The 18533-nt window shown below is 45.0% G+C and overlaps 1 long non-coding RNA gene across 1 annotated transcript; it reads right to left on the minus strand.

Annotated features, from left to right (window-relative positions):
* Positions 1–7171: 7171 nt before the first annotated feature.
* On the minus strand, positions 7172–17984 carry LOC125428436. The gene is made up of 3 exons (XR_007243832.1): positions 17894–17984; positions 17060–17304; positions 7172–7300 (listed from the first exon to the last, which is right to left on the minus strand). It is a non-coding gene; the product is annotated as an uncharacterized LOC125428436 (long non-coding RNA).
* Positions 17985–18533: the final 549 nt, after the last annotated feature.

The raw sequence follows: 18533 nt of genomic DNA on the forward strand, positions 1-18533 counted from the left end.
TGTTAGATTCTTTACTTGTGCTGGGATCTTCAGCTACTAATATTTCACAGAACTTCCTTTTCATTCTGCTTCACCTCTGATTCAGCATCAAGACGAGGCAAAATAGATACAGCTGGAGCCAGTTCTCACTGCCACCACGATTAATAATAATATAGAACTTTAATATCTGCTGCCTCTGAGATCTGCTGTGAAACAGCATCACTTCAACTTATTCCAACAGAGTTGACTTCACCGGCCATCTGGTGTAACCAAGACATCTCACAATCTGAACAGTAACCTAGCTGATGACCTTGTGAGTGCAATGATCCCCCGATACAGAGATGAGAGGGACTCAACATTACTGATTGATTTCTCTACAAAATATATCTGGCACCTCCTTGGCAAGCAGCTTTATGCTGCAAAACAATTTGTTAAACCTGACATAAAAGTTGATGATCTTGCACCAAAAATCACTTATTCAGGAACTGTGCAAAAAAAAGTTACATAGAAATGCCACACCAAGTGGAGAAATCCAGGGAAAAATCGTTCCCTAAAAATGATTTGCAAACAGAGAACTGGTACTAAATATTGCAGTGCCCAGGAAAGAGGCAATAATTTCTGTTTATTTTTAAAGATGTGTATTGAACAGTGACTCAGCATCCAGGTTTGCTGCTTTCTCTCTCTATACATCAAACTGACCAAAAGGGGGAAAGAACAAGATAGGGTTTTACTTTTTATGCTTTCTACTGATCATTCACAGATCCAGAAAAGGGAGGAGGAAGTTCCACGTACAATGCATTAGGCTCATGAAACAAAGTCTTTGTGGGGTTGTTGTTTGAAAACACAACTAAGGTTCAGCAAAAAAGTACTGGTATGCATGCACCTTTTGCAAAGCAGATCTACAAAAACTCTTAACATTACAAAGCCATAAGAATAAAATGTTTTTGCTTAAAAAAAGAGAAAAAAATAAAAGGCTTGCATGCTAAATTGCACAAGTGGAGTCAAATCACTCCTTTGCCTCCCCCCGTCCCTTCCATTGTAGCCTTCTGTGCTCCCTGAAATTGTGCTTATGTGGTACACTGGTCTCGAAGGACGTCACGTTGAGAGAGGCAAAATGGAAGTCTGCAGTGGTGGGGGGCGGGGCAGAATAAAAGGAATCAACTTGTTTTACTCTGCCAATTGAAATGCCATTTCAGTTGTGGAAGTGCTAAGACACTGGCAGAAGGGTAAATCAGGGATGCAATACCGATAAATTAACTTACACGTACGGAAGAAATATGTATGTCATTGTGAAGGAATGGAATAGGATATTTAGAATGTTTGGAAATCAGTTTAGAATAAAAAAAACTGTTGTGGGAAACCATACAAAGTCAAAGAAAATATTTACCTTACTACTAATACTGCTGGATATATTCTTGATCATCCCTTGCTATGAAATAGCCATTCCTCCTCTTCACATTTTATCCAATTTTTCCTCAAGGTGTTCAGGACCATTTGCCAGATCTATGTATTTCTAATATTGGGACTTGTGTCTCTGGCGGCTTCCACACAGCAAGAATACTTTATATTGCTTTCACTGTCCATTGCAAACGCAGATAAATGCTGATTGGCATTTGGAATTTTCTGCACACTTTCATCTGTCTTGCACTCATGCTCTACAGTGATTTAACATTGCCTTTTAGGCCCCTTCTGCACATGCAGAATAATGCACTTTCATGATTTTCTGCAAGTGGATTTTGCTATTCCACACAGTAAAATCCAGGTGCAAAGTGCATTGAAAGTGGATTGAAAGTGCATTAGTCTGCATGTGCGGAAGGGGCCTTGCTGCTGTGGCCACTCACAACCTTTTTTGTTTGCTGTTTTTTTTCTTTGTGCATACATGATAGTGGGTCTATCAAAATTTAAAATATGTAATTGTGAAAGCAGCCTATTTGTATGTGTGGAAATCATGGATAAAGGTGTTCATTTTTAAATTCCATCACTTATTTCAGACCTAAATTAAGGTACAAAAACTGGATTAAAAACTAGGTGAGATTACTAATTGTATTGCTAAAGGTAACCAGTGTGATGGGCATTCATGTGTTTTGTAAAATCAGCAGATCCACTAAAAAAGCTCCAAATTAAAACTGCCTAGTTATACCTTCCTTCAAAACCACTATTAACTAACCAGCCAGATTATACTGCAAGCATTATTTTCCTAGTGGGAGGATCAGAAAGTAGCCCATATGTGACAAATGTAGGCCATTGACTTAATGGACTATTGGAAGGAGCTCAATGGCTACACTGAGGCTGGTCATAAGGAAACCTGCATAAATCATCACATTCTAAATAAACTGTCAGTCATTTGTTTGCCTTTATTCTCTCTAGAAAGCACTAATTTAGGAGGCAGAAGCAATTGGCATGCTCTGCAAAGAGTCACAGCCCAAATATAATAACAATGAAAGGCAAAATATTTAGTTATTCCAGTACATGGGATACAGAAATAGCACTTACTGTGGCAATTCCAAAACCGTTTGCCAAAGCGTAAGTCTACAAGTTTGTAGACTTGCTGGTAAAAGGGCCAAGGCCACAATGCACGATGCATCCATTGTGCGAAGAAGATCAATGAGTGAAAGTCCCATACAGCTCTGTTTTCTCAATACAAGGAAAGCAACCATGTCACAAGAAAGGAAACAAGGACATACCAAGACTCCTTGAAGAACTGGATTTGTTCAAGCACAGGAGAATTTAAGCAGTGCCATTAATTGCCCAGAAACACAGTCCTCTTCTTGATCATCTTGGACACCAAGAAAAATAGGTTATTTTGGTGATCCTAGTTCAGAAAAGAGGTCTATTGTCCTGATCATTCTTTTAGAAGAAGATATGTCTACATGGGGGTTATATTTCAGCTTAGTATAACATTCAAATGTTTGTATCATGTTGTTCCTAGAATGGACTATTACAAGAAAACACAATACCAGATAACCCATTTGACCCAGTGTGGTATAGTGGTTAAGAGCCGTGGACTCTAACAGGGAGAACCAGGTTTGATTCTCTACTCCTCCACATAAGCGAGCAACACTTATCTGAAGAACTGGATTTGTTTCCCCATTCTTACACATGAAGTCTGCTGGGTGACTTTGGGTTACTCAACATTCTTTGGAACTCTCTCAGCACCACCTACTTCACTAAGTGCCTGTTGTGGAGAGAGGAAGGGATGGTGTTGGTAAGCTGGTTTGAAACTCCTTACGGAAAGGTGAAGTATAAATCCAAACTCTTCTTCTTCTACTTCTGCATACTTAACTTCATGAAGTCTCATAGAAAGTTGTACAAAATTATTAGACTCAGCAGGCACAGAATACATTTTACTCTATACAAACTGTAAATAAAAAACATTTCTTGGCAGAATTGTCGGGGTCAGGAGATTTAAAAGAAACTATTAGGTGCCTCCAGAAGAATCTCAATTATATTGAAGCAAAGTTGTTATTTCAAATATCTTCATAATGTTAAAATATTATCATTTTCTCAAACTCTGACCAAAAATATTCTCTTACATTATTGGAACTCAGAATCAGTATTTGTTTTAAAAATTAATATTATTACTAGCAAAACACAAGTTGCTTTTTTTTGCTGACTCAGATTTTAAAGCAGCTACTAATGAAGATGGTGGGAAAGTACAAAACAGATATTTTAATGCAGAATACAAGGAGGAGGCAGACAATGGCCTAAGAGAACTGAAAGTTATGTGAAAGAGGCATTGGTTTTCATGTTTCTTTTGCCTCCCAGTCACTATGGTGACAGGTTTTGTAGACTTTTTGAGACATTACAGACATGCAAACAAAAGTAGGATAGGTGGTGTATAACAGAAATTCCTCTTTCAAATAGTCCTCAGAAACAACGGGCCACTCCCCACTTACCTCGTCTGAGTGCAACCCCACAGCGACCCCTCGTAGAAAAGCCTCCGTGGCTTTTGACTTCAAGCAGAGCATTTGTTCCCCACTCATTCATTTTGCATTCAGAATAGTGTGGGGTTCCACATCAAGTCAAAGTGTGAAGACAGTTGACGTTCTGATTGGCTGGCACACGTGTCACATCATTTACGTGGGAGTTACACTGCCAGCCAACCCGAAGGCGAGGGCTCCATTACAGTGATTAGCTGACCAGAAAAGTTCGTTTTGGATAAGCTGAATGCATTGTTTAGAGGCGATCTGCACATGCACTGGCGTCACTACCTCATTACCAAATTGCTTGGGCAGAGAAAATGAAAGTAAATACTCGGTTTTGGTTTACCGCCCGACAACCCTGTGCTCAGCAGCACTTTGCCAAGCTGCAAAACAATTGGAGCTCGAGAGCAAAAAAAGAGGCAAAAAAGGCAATGTTGGCACGTCCTGTTGTGCACACGTCTCAACTTCCAAGCACTTTCCACCGGGAACACCCTCCCTAAACAAAATGGCGGTTCCTGTTTCCTGATGTGGCGGAAGCTGCACGTCAGAAGCGAATCAGCAGCAGTACAGAACAGCTGAGAGGTTCCCCACCCTCCTGCGGCACCTGCGGGGTTTTTGAAAATGTTGCTCTTTTCAGAGGAGCTAATTTGCCGCTCGACAAGGAGGTGGGAGAGCAGCAAATTAAGGGCAGCTGCGCAGTGGGCGCTGGTGACGTGGGGAACGTCCATCCTCCTCGTGTCTTTTAAAGAGGTGACCCCGCGGCTTATGGTGAGTGGGGAGTGGCCCAACTATTGCCAATCTCAGCCCAGGCTGTAGTTAATGGGCAGCCTAATCCTGACGGCTGCCAAAACAGTGGTTATCAGCTATCACTATCACAGTGCTGGCCTACAAATGTGGCTCTTGACTCTCAATGCTACTCCTCCCCATGGACAGCAACCCCAACAGAGATGTCCCACCCATAGCCTACAGGTACCATATGGCAGACATAATGCATCCCTATCCATCTGGCAAAGCTCTAATTGGCAGCAAGACTGCTGCCAACATAAAACCATCCTTGCTTCAAGCCACACCCACCCTGAAAAAGAAATAAAGTAGGCAAAACACTTTAAGGTCCCTTCTGCACATGCAGAATAATGCACTTTCAATTCTCTTTCACAATTGTTTGCAAGTGGATTTTGCTATTCCACATGGTAAAATCCAGCTGCAAATTGGATTGAAAGTAAGAACATAAGAACATAAGAACAAGCCAGCTGGATCAGACCAAAGTCCATCTAGTCCAGCGTTCTGCTACTCGCAGTGGCCCACCAGGTGCCTTTGGGAGCTCACATGTAGGATGTGAACGCAATGGCCTTCTGTGGCTGTTGCTCCCGATCACCTGGTCTGTTAAGGCCAGTGTATTATTGTAAAGTGTATTATTTTGCATGTGCGGAAGGGGCCTAGCTCACAGAACTCACACAGACCAGCCACTTAACCAATAGGTCAAGAAAGCAGATGTGAAGAAGGCATGCTATTAAGTATTGGGCATCGCTTGACAGCCCCAATATCACTGCCAGCCCAATACAGATGGGGATGGGTACAGAACATGGCAAGGAGAAACCTGGTTTAGTGGACAGACACTGGGGTAGTATGGCCCAGATTCCTGGTTTGATCACCACATGGGGAGAAGCAAAAATTCCAGAGTCCACATTTTGCTCCTGCGAACAACCAAAAGGGGCCAGCTGATGGGCATCTTAGATATCCATCATTTTGACTGAAATTCCCCTTCTCAATTCCCCTATGTGGCACCCACATGCCCCATGCCTCATCCACCCTGCACCTGTGCCACCAACTTGGATGGCTTATCAGTTGCCAGCAGTGCTTTGAGGATGAGACCTTGTTGAATCATTGCCTACACAGATATCAAACAGAGATGTATGCAGTGATGGCAAACACCACAGTGGTTATTGCCACAACAGCAGTGCTAGTCAGGTCCAATTAGTGTCTGTGATCTCCCCATAAAGGGGACCTGTCTTTGTCAGGATACCATCATCAATAAAATGATGCTTGACCAGCAGTTTTACTGAGCATGGTGGGGTAGCTGCCAGTCACCTTCTGAATTCCAGTTGTTCCTCTGGAAACTGGAGATCTATAAGGATTCTTAAATGGGACATGATAGTTCTCAGGAAAGTTAGTACTTACATTCTTGGTATGCAGTTCCCACCACCAACAAGTATCCTAGCTCAGGTTTATGTAGTGCAGGGGTAGGGAACCTGCGGCTCTCCAGATGTTCAAGAACTACAATTCCCATCAGCCCCTACCAGCATGGCCAATTGGCCATGCTGACAGAGGCTGATGGGAATTGTAGTTCCTGAACATCTGGAGAGCCACAGGTTCCCTACCCCTGATGTAGTGCTAGAGAAGGGGGGAATTATTTGGTTCAAGAGAGGAGGCTTGGTTCCTGCTGGGTAGACTTGAGATTGGATGCAGCTGCAGTTGGCACCCTGTGCTATGCCAGGGCTGGTGGGCAGGACCATGCCTGTGAAGGGGTTGCCCTTTCCATTGCATGGACACCTATGGGATTCGTCACAGTTTTTGGATTGTAACTTCATGCCAGTTCTAGGGAAGACTCCAAACTGGGGCAGCTTTGATGACATCTGGCTGCTCACTGGAAAAGATACTCTTGGCTTAGAAATATTTTTTATTCTGGTCCAGTACAGTAGAGTGTATTCTCCTAAACCTCTGGACAGCCAGACACAGGCAGTCAAAGAAATATCAATGAATAATAGCTTCTACAACCCAAAGTATGTCAACCCAACACATTTATTAGGTAATAAATGGAGTAATACTCTCAACAACTGTGCAGTGTTGAGCTGTGTCTTACAAACATACATAACCAGCACATAGGTTTAAAATATGCAGAGTTCTCCTAGGAGATAATTAGATGTTGGAAAATTAGAAATATTACACAAAAGGAAAAGCTATAGTGTGTTGACTAAAAGAGACTTTGTAAATATGAGGTAAGTAAAATATAAATATCTTCGGAGTATCCCTGATAGTCATGATTGATTATTTATTTATTTGTTTGTTTGTTTGTTTGTTTGTTTGTTTGTTTGTTTGTTTATTATTGGGTTTTTTATACCGCCCTACCCCCGAAGGGCTCTGGGCGGTGAACAACATAAAACACGTAGATACAATAACCCTTAAATACATTAAAACAATTTAAAACGCAGCAATTACAGTTAATTCTGGCTTTATTTTTAAATACAAATGAACTGATTAATCAGTTAAAGCACCACAGTTAAGGGCAGATACTCCTGTCCCAGTAACAATATTATATGCTGTTTTGCCTTTGTTCAGGGAGATTACCATGCATATGGTTGTTGATTGTGCAGACTTTCAGGTTCACAAGGAAGCTTAGCCTTAAGTTGTAAAAAAAAGAAGAAAGATATATTAGAAATACCTATCCTCAATCCATTTCAGAAACAAAGAGCAAATCAATTACTAAGAATTCCATCCTTGTTCATGTTTTGAGATCAAATTTTGGTTGATTAGAACCTGCCTACAGGTTTCACTAATAGTAGCTTTTCTATCTTTCCATGGGATGCTTCTACAGTTATCTATATATATAACTGAGTAAGAGCCTGGCCAGGTGGCAACAATGAACTTCTAGCCAATCACTGTGCACCTATAAGGTGCACAATGGCTCCAACACATGCAATTTTGGGGTGAGGCACACAAAGGCAATGGAGCCAACAGCTGAGGCATGGATGGCTCTGATGATTCACTCACTACGAGTCAATCACTGTGATGCAATCCCAGTGCCTCATAACTGAAAGGTGGCTGCTTTTTCATTCCCACCCACCCTCCTTTCCTCCACTCATTCCATTGCTGTTTCCTGGCTGCCTTCCCCCCTCTCCATGGGGGCCGCTTTTTCATTCCCTCTGTAAAGGATTCAGTGGTGTTGATGGTGAAGTAACCTTGAGTGCATTCCACAGCCCGGGCGATGGGCCAGATGCATCGGCGGAGACTTTATCTTTGCGCGGGAGATGAAGACTCCGTTCCCATGGGAAGCAGGAAGGGGGGATGGGGTGAATGGTGTTATAACCTGTGCTTCTGGCGGGAAGTGCATTACCACTAAGTACTTGAGCTTTCAGATGTGTCTTAATAAATGGGCCTTTACTCCCCCAGCCTTTTATTCCTTCTTCTCTGGCATTCCTTACCTTCTGTCAGGAATCCTAATTCATCTATATTCCTGGCCAGTGGACCTCTTGTGCTTACTGATGGAGAGGTTGAATGTTACTACGGAGAGGTCTGAGCCCCAAGGCTCCGACGCTGCTACGAAGATCTGGAGGAACCGGCGGAGAGCAGACCCACCATGGTGGCTCTTCGATCCGTCATTATCCAACACGAGTCTTCCCTTTACTCCGTTGGAGCGAGGGGCGTGGCAGCGACCATAGGGACTTCATGAGTGCGTTTGGGGAAGTACGTGTCTATGGATCGGCGCCTGTGGATCGGATCTCTACCACGTTTTAAGTGTGGATTACAAACCTCAGATGCAACCTGTCGCTTGGAGACGGGCTTGACCACCTTTCATCTGAGCCGAAACCCAGGAATCCATTGAGCGATTCCTGGACTCGATATTTAGTGATGCTCCCCAAGGAACCACCATTGGCACAGCACTGGGAGCCCGATCCAAAGGACACGGGACTAAACCTGGAGTGCAGGAGGGGTGTCCGTGCCGCTTCCCCAATGGGACCCCCTAATCCCGGGCCAGCTGACCGCTGCAAGGAACCTTTCGGGGAACCACCGGTGGCTCTGGCTGACTTCTGGTGTCCTCGATGTCACCAGCTTCCAGAACTGACCTTGAAGAGTCGAGAAAGCCTGCATTCCCAGCAGGACGGTTTCCTCTCCCATCGAGGAAGGACTGGGATGAAATTAGGCGACAAGGATGCCAAAGCGGCATGGAACCGTGAGCGCCAGCTATGGGAGGAGGAGAGCGGGCACAGTTGCAGCAAGAGCCTTGGCCTGCAGAGGGACCCGGGAACAGCTTAGCGGTAAAGAAGTCCAGCCGAGTTGGACCGTGCCAAAGGCAGCTCCAGCGACAATATGCCAGAATCTGTCAGTCCATGATAAAGTCCTGGAACATTCCAGACTGGATTTCGCGGCAAGCGTTCAGGCTCTCACGCCGCATAAAGCGAGCTCACTGGAGCCAGCAAAGCGGGGCGAACTGGCTAAATTAGGGCCTTGAGAAAAAAGCTGCTTTGCATGCGCACCAGGATGTTATGACTACGCGGGAGGGAGCTGGCTGCGTTGGAGAGGAACTAAGGAGGCAGCAGACCAGGAAGCCCCAAAGTTGGAGTCTATGCTGTTACTGATGGGCGGTGCCAGGGGCAGCATTACCTGGAGTCCTGCCACTAGCGCCAGTACATCACCGCCAGCGCCCGATTCGAGCCCCGGTACAACAGCTGCCTGCCCAACCTGCTCAACCAGCGCCACCTCCCAGCGAAGCAAGGCATTCGAGGCAGGGCTACTACGACCCCGATACCAGCCCGTTTTGATGGGACCGGCTTCCAAAACTTCCCTACTTCATCTTGCAGCTCAATGCCCACTTGGAGACTATGATGATTTATACCCGGTCCTGGCGAAAAAAAATGCGGGACATCGGTTCCGGTCCTGGATGGGGCAGCAACCCGACTGGTTAAATGACTCTTTGGATTTGCAGGATAGGGACTCACCGCACAGTGCCCGCGCATTCCTCCAAGCCTTAAAGGCGCTTTTCAAGATCCAGGCAGAATGAAGCTATCCGCACCATCAAAACCATCCAGCAAGGCAACCGCCCGTTTGCAGGGTACGTGAATTTCGTCGCGGCTGACCGACTTCCTCCTGAGTGGCACTGAGCGGCTTCAATCACGAATACTTCGGATGCTGTGGGCGGCAAACTCGATGAAAGCGGTGTTTTTTAATTGGGTTCCCTGGTACTGGCAGATTGGATCAGTTAGGGTCCCCAAATTGGCGTCTCGTTTGCAGATCCTTTCGTCAAGGAGGCCTTACGCCCGAAAACCACTACTGTGTCCCGCAAGTCAAGCCGGCCTTCGAAACCACCTGCAAGGCGCCGTCGCCCGACTGGGATTGTCTTTACTGCGAGGGCCAGGTCATCTAGCCGCCAACTGTCCCAAAACAAAACCAACCCGCTCCAGCTCCAGCGCCTCCGTCCTGCCGGCCCACCCGCGCAGGTCAGGGCCGCCTCCCACAGGCTCGTCTAAAGCGGTTACGAGGCGACCCAGAGGGAAGCATCTGTTTGCCTTTCTTCAGCCCCCCCCATGGACATGGGTGGCCCGACTCCCTAGCCTTGTTAGTGAAACAGCTCCCATTACTGTTCAAGCATTTCTGGCCAACCCGCTAAACACACTCGCGTATAGCGCAGAAGCCCCTTGTGGATTCCGGCTGCTCCACTGCTTAATGCGACTGGTGGCGAAGGGGAGCTAGGTCTGGACCGAATTCCCTGGCTAAACCCGCTACCATTCACCAAATGGGCGGCAGCCCTCGGGAGCGGACCCAAAGGCTGGTACAAAACACAGCCGGTTCTCCTCCTGCGCCGACCATTGGGAGAAAATTAGCGTTTTATTTTGGCGCCAGTGGCCAGGCACTCCATATGTTTTGGGCATTACGGATTTATTGTTACATGAACCAAAGTTCATTTGGAAAGAAACGGATCCTAGAATTCACTGACCCTCCCTCGCGGTGAACACATGAATTGGGGAGAAAATAGCGTCTCCTGACACACACACCCCTCCCTGGCTTCCTCAGTGATTTATGCAGTTCTAATGGCATCCCACCTGCATATCCATGATCTAGCCAGAGTTTTTCAAGAACAGGAATGCGATCAGTTGCCACCCACGAGACACTGACTGTAAATTGTCATACAACCAGGGCACAACTACCCAAAGGTAGAATCTACGCATGAGTCCCAATGAGGAGAAGAGGAACCCGTTGCCTTCTTGGACAAAGAACCTTGCTCAGCGGGTTCATGCAGTGAACTACCAAACACACCTGCGCTGCTCCCGTTTTGTTTGTCAAAAGAAAGATTGAGTCTTCACGGCTTTGCACAGATTATCGAGGTCTGTCACGGTCTCCTGTCCAATAAATATCCTTTGCCTTTGATCAGGACCTTTTAGATGCACTTTCGGCAAAGGACGCATTTTACTAAATTGGACTTGAGAGAAGCACTACAGAGTCAGAATTGCTGAAGGCTATGAACACCTGACTACGTTTAACACAAGTTTGGACAGTTTGAATATTTAATAATGCCATTAGGGTTAAGTGGGGCCCCGGAGCTTTTCATGGCCCTTATCAGCGAAGTTCTCCATGATTTACTGTACAAGGGAGTTGTTGTATACTTAGATGGCGTTTTAATTTACTCACAAACCATAGAAGAGCATGAAATATTGGTTGAGAGGTATTGAAGCGCTTGCTTGACAACTCTCTCTTGCCAAACTCTCCAAATGCTGTTTTCATCAGACCTCCATTTGACTATTTGGGTTACGGATCTCGCCCGAGAGGCTTAAAGATGGATCCTGCTAAGGTAGCGCAGTCCTCAATGGCCTGCCCCCACCAACCATAAAAGAACTCCAGTCGTTTCTTGGTTTTGCTAATTTTTATCCTGACTTTATACCCCCAATTAGCTGAACGGCTCTCCCTCTCACAGACCTCTCTGCAGCACTAAGGTAGATCCACTGTCCATGAAGCCCGGAGGCCCCCACCTGGTCTGAGGAATGTCAAACAGCCTTTCAACTATTAAAATCTCGTTTACCTCGAACCCTATCCTAAAGCACCCTGACCCACAGATCTCCCGTTTGTGGTTCACGTGGATGCCTCGGACAAAGCACTTGGGGCAGCCCTGTTGCAGAAAATAAAGATGGTAGGCTGGTTCCGTGTGCTTATTTGTCTAAAAATTCTCTGGTGCCGAACTCAACTGGACTGTAGGGGACAAAGAGACTGCGGCCATCAAAGTAGCACTCTCCACTTGGCCGCCACTGGCTGGAGGGCTAAGCACTTTCAAGTTTGTTGGATCATAAAAACCTGGCAGCTCTTTCCACCCCCCTCAAGATGTCCATGAGGAAACAACCCAGTTGGGCGATTTCTTTCTCGTTTCTCTTTTACAGTCCATTTTCCCTGGGAAAACCAACAAACTGGCTGGCAGCTCAGCCCTACCGAGGAGGGTGGAGCTGCCTTCTGAGACATTCCACGCTGTTCTTTCCCCCCTCCCAGTTGGGGTTGGCTGTCACCGATCTCAAGCGTCCACTTCTCCTCCACCCCATTTCCCAGTCTCGTCTCTCCTTTCCTGCAGGGGAACCTTTGGAGGCCCGAGGAGCTGCCTGAAACCCTCAAGCCCGGCCCGAAGGAGACTCCCAGTGCGTTTGGAGAATGGAGTTTGGCGGAGGGAATGTTGAGCCTCCCCCTCCCCTCCCGCAAACAGGTTCTTGAACTTACCACGATGCCCGTTGACTGGACATTTTTGGCTTTTGAAAACTCTGCATTTAGCCATGGCAGTTCTGGTGGCCTGTCTGCTAAAGACATTGAGGCATACATTAAAGGCTGCTTTCGGTTTGTGCAGAAGCCAAAACCATCAGGGAAAGCCCCATGGACTATTGAAACCTCTCGGTAGCCTCCACGCCCTTGAAGTCATCTCCATGGATTTTATTACAGATTTGCCCGAAAGTCAGCAACCTGGTTTTATGGGTGGTGGTAGACTTATTCTCTAAACAAGCCCATTTTATTCCATGTGCTTCCATCCCTCAGCTCCCCAAGTTGCTTGCGGCTGTTTATTCCAACATGTTGCAGTCTGTTCCGCCCCGTTAAAGATTGGTCTCCACCTTTGACCCCAATTCATCTCAAGAAGTTCTGGAAAGCGTTTTGCGGGGTTGTTGAGGGCCACGCCCATTGATCGGCCCTACCACGTTCAAAGTGGCGGTGAGGCGGAAGGCAGACAGAACCCTAGAGCAGTATTATTCACGTTTGTTACACCAACTACCACCAAGACAATTGGTGGAAACATTCTGTTGCAGATGCGCCCTACAACAATGCACGGTTCATAGTGGTACAAAGAAAACCCTTGAAATTGTGTCTGGTGAAACTCCCTTCCATGGAACGACACCGCAGCAGCTTTGGACCCCAGAATTTCCAACAATGGATTTCATCCTAGCCGAGGGATGGAAGTCGGTCAGAACCGCTTTACAACAAACAAAGGACTCCCAAAACTGCAAGCGGATAAACACCGCTCGGATTTCCCTCTCTGCGTGTGGGCTCCCTGGGTGTACTTATCTACAAAAAAAAAATCTCAGAGGCGATGCATAAATATTCCAAACTTGGCAAGAGATTTGTGGGACCTTTTCCAGATTACTAAAAGAGTGATTAATGATGTCACTGCCAGCTTAGATTTGCCTAACTCTCTTAGTAACATCATCCTGTAACATTTCCAGCTTGCTCAAAGGGCTCCAGCACGATACCTGGCTGACTTCCGCCGGAGGGCCCCCACCGACTATTGTGCCAGTATTACAAGCACTCTGAAATTAGCTATCCTGGACTCTAAGCTTTAATGTAAGCGCTTACCGTAATATTTAGTCTGATGGGTGGGATATTCCTCTGGAATTATAATCAATGGGTTTATTCGAAAATATTGAAGCCCACCCTTATTTCTGCTTTCCACCGTGCCTTTCCGCGCCAAAACCTGGGGAAGGGGGGGTCTTCTTTAGGGAGGCAGAGTGTAAAGGATTCAGTGGTGTTGATGGTGAAGTAACCTTGAGTGCATTCCACAGCCCGGGCGATGGGCCAGATGCATCGGCGGAGACTTTATCTTTCTTGGAGATGAGCTCGTTCCCATGGGAAGCAAGGAAGGGGGATGGGGTGAATGGTGTTATAACCTGTGCTTCTGGCGGGAAGTGCCATTCCTGCCACTGCGTGTACTTGAGCTTTCTAAGATGTCTTAATAAATGGACTTTTACTCCCAAAAGCCTTTTATTTCTGCTTCTATGGAATTCCTTACACCCTCCTGCATTTCCTTCCTCTACCCATTTGACCAAGATATGGGCCTGAGGCAATGTTTTGAGCACAGGAGACAAACCAAGCACAGAGGCTGCATACATTGGGGAAAAAATAAGAACATAACATAGAGCAGCAAAAGAGTAAAGGGGTGGGAAGAAGAATCCATGGTTGGGAACAGAGCAACCCTCCTGGAGATGGGAGGGAGGGAGGGAGAGAGGGAGGGAGGGGAGAGACAGAGAGACAGAGAGACAGAGAGACAGAGAGGGAGGGAGGGAGGGAGGGAGGGGGAGCGAAATTTCAAACATTGGCCAAGGGGGGAAGAAAAACAGGAGGGCTTGCCCGCCTCAGTGGGCATGCTTAACCAACCGACAGTTGTCTAGAGCCCATTTTCTTTGTTCATAAAATGAGTTTTACTGCTAGTCTATATATATATAAAGCTAACAGTGTTTTTGTTGATGATAGTATAACTCAGTAACTGCTGGGCCAATTCCTCTGAAAATTCCCAGCCACTATAGTCAGCCAGGTGAGAGTGTTTTTAGATGTTCACATACCTGAAATTTCACACCTGGCCCAGGCAAAATGCCTTTTTCCTGGCGCTCCATGGTGAAGGACATGCAGCTGCCTGTGTGTAACTGTCACCCTTAGAATGTTCATGCTGCTTAGAATGTTCACTCAGATGGCCAGATATGAGCAGTGGAAACAGTACATAGGCAGTAAATCGAGTGGAAGTGAAACACATACACACGAGGGAGACGGAAGGGAGGGAGAGGAAGGGGTGGCATGCAAGGGAAGAGGGGGAGGGAGAGGAAAGGGACGGAGCGGGAGGCATGCAAGGGAAGAGAAGTGAGAGAGGGGAGACAGTGAGGGGTGGCATGCAAGGGAGGGGAGGCAGGGTCCCCAGCATCTTGATATGACCCACCCACCCTACTGGAGGGAAAGGGAAGGGAGGGAGGGGGAGGGGTGGGATGCAAGGGAAGAGAAGTGAGGGAGGGAAGAGATTCCCTGAATACTGCGGTTAGAGTTAAGAAAATCAGGTATGCTTTACTCAGGAGTAAGCTCGGTACAGCAACTGTGACATACTTTGAATGGCTGCATTGTGCCCTTCAGAGGGTTTCCTCAAAAGCGACACCCATTGCCACCAACCAAACTTACTCCCAGGTAAAGGATCATGACCAGCCAGCCTAGATGTGTGGGAGGGGTGCCTTTCCATTCCCCCCCCCCAAGGAATGCGGGTACGCACATCAATGACATCGCACAGTATCAGGCTGCGTGTTTGCATGAGAACGTACTGCTGGCCTCTGCGATTAATTTGCTGCTACTGTTCCTTTCCCATTTCACCACAATAAGCCACAGCAACGCGTGGCCGGGCCCTGCTAGTCTATATATATAAAAATTTCACACCTGGCCCAGGTAAAACGCCTTTTTCCTGGCGCTCCATGGTGAAGGACATGCAGCTGCCTGTGTGTAACTGTCACCCTTAGAATGTTCGTGCTGCTTAGAATGTTCGCTCAGATGGCCAGATACGAGCAGTGAAAACAGTACATAGGCAGTAACTCGAGTGGAAGTGAAACACACACATACACATGAGGGAAGGGAGGGAGAGGGACACACGTCAATGACATCGCACAGTATCAGGCTATATGTTTGCATGAGCACGTACTGCTGGCCTCTGCAATTGATTTGCTGCTACTGTTCCTTTCCCATTTCACCACAATAAGCCACAGCAACGCTAGTAGTATATAAAACATTATCTCACAGGACTTCACTGTGTTTCTTCTTCTACCAAATATCTTCAAAACTGAAGCACCATCCGTTCTACTTTTCATAGGTGCTTCAGAAAACACTACCATTGTAATTAATTTGTTTCTTGCATATATAAGTGTTATTGAAGACAAACTCACTGAAGACAAACCCCTTAACATTTAAAAAGAGGCTCTCTATATTGTATGAGAGTTTGGTGGCTCTATTATGGGCCTATAGAGTTGATAAATACATCTAGGAACAGGATATGGTCAAAAACAAATAGAAGGATTAACTTGATAGCATATTCAGTTATGCAAGACAAAACAGAGAAGGAACAAAACTGCAGCTGAGTTATATTCTTGCCAGATACCATATTAGGAAAAAGGTTGATTTATTGCACAGGGCAGCATTGTACTGATAAGGTAAAGCAGCTTCATTCTTCAGCAGAGCAAAGTAACTGACATAAACTGTTCTATAAAACTTTTTTTAAGACTGAATCTACACCAACACATATTACCATTCAGCCTCTTATTAAAGTAACTCCATAATTATAACAAAGTTCTGTAGACAAAGGGTGCTACTTTATACAAATAAATATTATTTTTAAATTATAATGGCAGTGGCATTTGAATGTTAAATAAAATCAATGAAAACTAAATTTCACATTTTAAACTGGAGTAGTTCAGTTCTCAGCGGGGAGCACTTATGACAAATTTTTGCTTATCATTTTCCTCCTTAAAGATGGCTGTGACATTGTGTTGAATTTAAACAAGAGACACTAGGGTCTTCTTTAAAAAAATGTTTTTAGTGTATAGTTTGAATTTTCCATTGTATATATATCGTCTTACATTTTCAAACAATACATTTCTCCCCTTTTACTCCCTCCCCTCTGTGATCTCTTCTTCTCAATTTTGTTTTAAACAAATAGCAGTAAGTTCATACTTTGTAACCTCTTCTCCCATATTTCTTCATTAACTCCAGCTTCTTTCATCCAGTACAAGTATAGTGTCCATATCTTCAAAATTTTGCTGTTTATCTTGCCACAGCTTATTTTTGATATTATATTGAAATTATCCAGTGTCACTTGTTCCCAAATATATTCCATCCATTTCTGAATTTTCCATTTTTCTTTTCTTTCCAGCCCAACGCTATTGTTGCGTGTGCTGCTTTAATCATTATTTTATACATATGACTATATTTTTATCCACCCTTCCATCCTCCATTACACCCATAAACATTGAATCATTGTTTAAAACAATATTAATCTTCACCAGTTTCTCAGCAGTAGGGTCTTCTTACCTTACATGAAAGACATCGGAAAGCCTTGGGTCAGCCACTGTTTTGCAATCTGAAATAACTCATAATCATAAATGGGATTGTCCTATGTATCTTACCCAGAGGTCTTTAGGTGAAAGGGCAGGTACAGATTCCCATCTATCAGAAATTTTTGCCACGGTCTGTGATTTGATCAAACTGTATCCTTCTTGTTACATTTCTCTGCTTGTCAATTCCAAATAAATTCCTTATAAAACATTTAACATTTTTCGCCCTTTGTTTTAAATTCTTTGTTGCAGGTATCTTGTTGAAAATTCCTATTTGCCCTTCCATCTTCCAAATAAGGGTGTTGTATGGGAGATGTCTGCGTACAAAAACATTCAAAGAAGTTTCCATTAGTTCTCAGGACTAATGCAGCACAGGAGCTGCAACTGCGGACTATCAAGGTTACATTTTAGGTTTGTTTGGTTTTAAATTCTAAAACCCAATGAAAGCATGCCATGGGAGAGCCTAATGAACTGAGACTGTGGACAAAATATTTATTTCATGTTTATTGAGAAATGGCCATACTGTCAGCCGCACAGATCACAAATTAGTCCATTCCTCGCTATAAATTTTGAATATTGCAATTGTACTGCCAGCAAAACTGTATTTTTCACACACCCCAAAAAATGTAAACAACAAGTTTCAAGAATCTTGTCAATTGTTTACTCCATCTGGATACTCCAGCATCTCTCTGAATGCCTCATTTTTTCTCCTTCTGTTGTCAGCTGGTATGTCAAAAATAGCAACAACTGGACCCCTTCTGCCACCACTATCGCTGCCACTACTACTCACAGCCATGATGCTCTGCCAAGGATCAGCTAGAATGAAGCTGTTAGGCAGCTGACATGCAATAATTAAAGACAAATCTGCTATTTTATATGTTAGGACAAGATATGAGATTACCTTACATCAAGTCAGTATTGTCTATTCTCGTTGGTGGCACAGAACTTCTAGGACCTCAAGCACAGAAAGCTTTCTTAGGCATGTAACTTAAGAATCTCTAGAAATGCATGGGATTTGAATGTCTGCAAAGCATTTGCTTTAACTGCAAGGCACAGCCCCTTTTCCTACCCTCCTACAGTGGAATGAGCTGCTTACCAAGGGCAATGAAGCAAAAATCTTGCTATCATGCTACTGAATAGGTTTCAGCTATATATTTAGGAGACAGCTCAGTAACAAAGCACAGCATGGAAGAAGTCTCACATTGTATCCCAAGATTCTCAAATCCAAATTACAATGAACTTCAAAGTAGCCATGAGTGCGGAAGGATGAGGGGAGGGATGAGAGGGAAGAGAATCAGTCCATTAGTCCACAGAACTAGTGCAGGGAGAAGAAGCTGTTTAATCCTTGCTCCCATTTCACTTTCTAATAATTTCCACCCACACACACAAAGCAATCGTTTGTCCCTTAAGGAAAATCTTTTCTTTTTCTTGAAATGACCTTTGTTAGTCATATCATCTCTGTATCCCTTTTTTTCCATGAAGAACAAGGCCTTACACCTACATCACAGAGTATTTTCAGGGGCTGGAGGGAAGCCTGCCCCTTGAG

Source organism: Sphaerodactylus townsendi, linkage group LG03, assembly GCF_021028975.2.
Source record: "Sphaerodactylus townsendi isolate TG3544 linkage group LG03, MPM_Stown_v2.3, whole genome shotgun sequence".
In the NCBI taxonomy this organism is placed as follows: domain Eukaryota; kingdom Metazoa; phylum Chordata; class Lepidosauria; order Squamata; family Sphaerodactylidae; genus Sphaerodactylus; species Sphaerodactylus townsendi.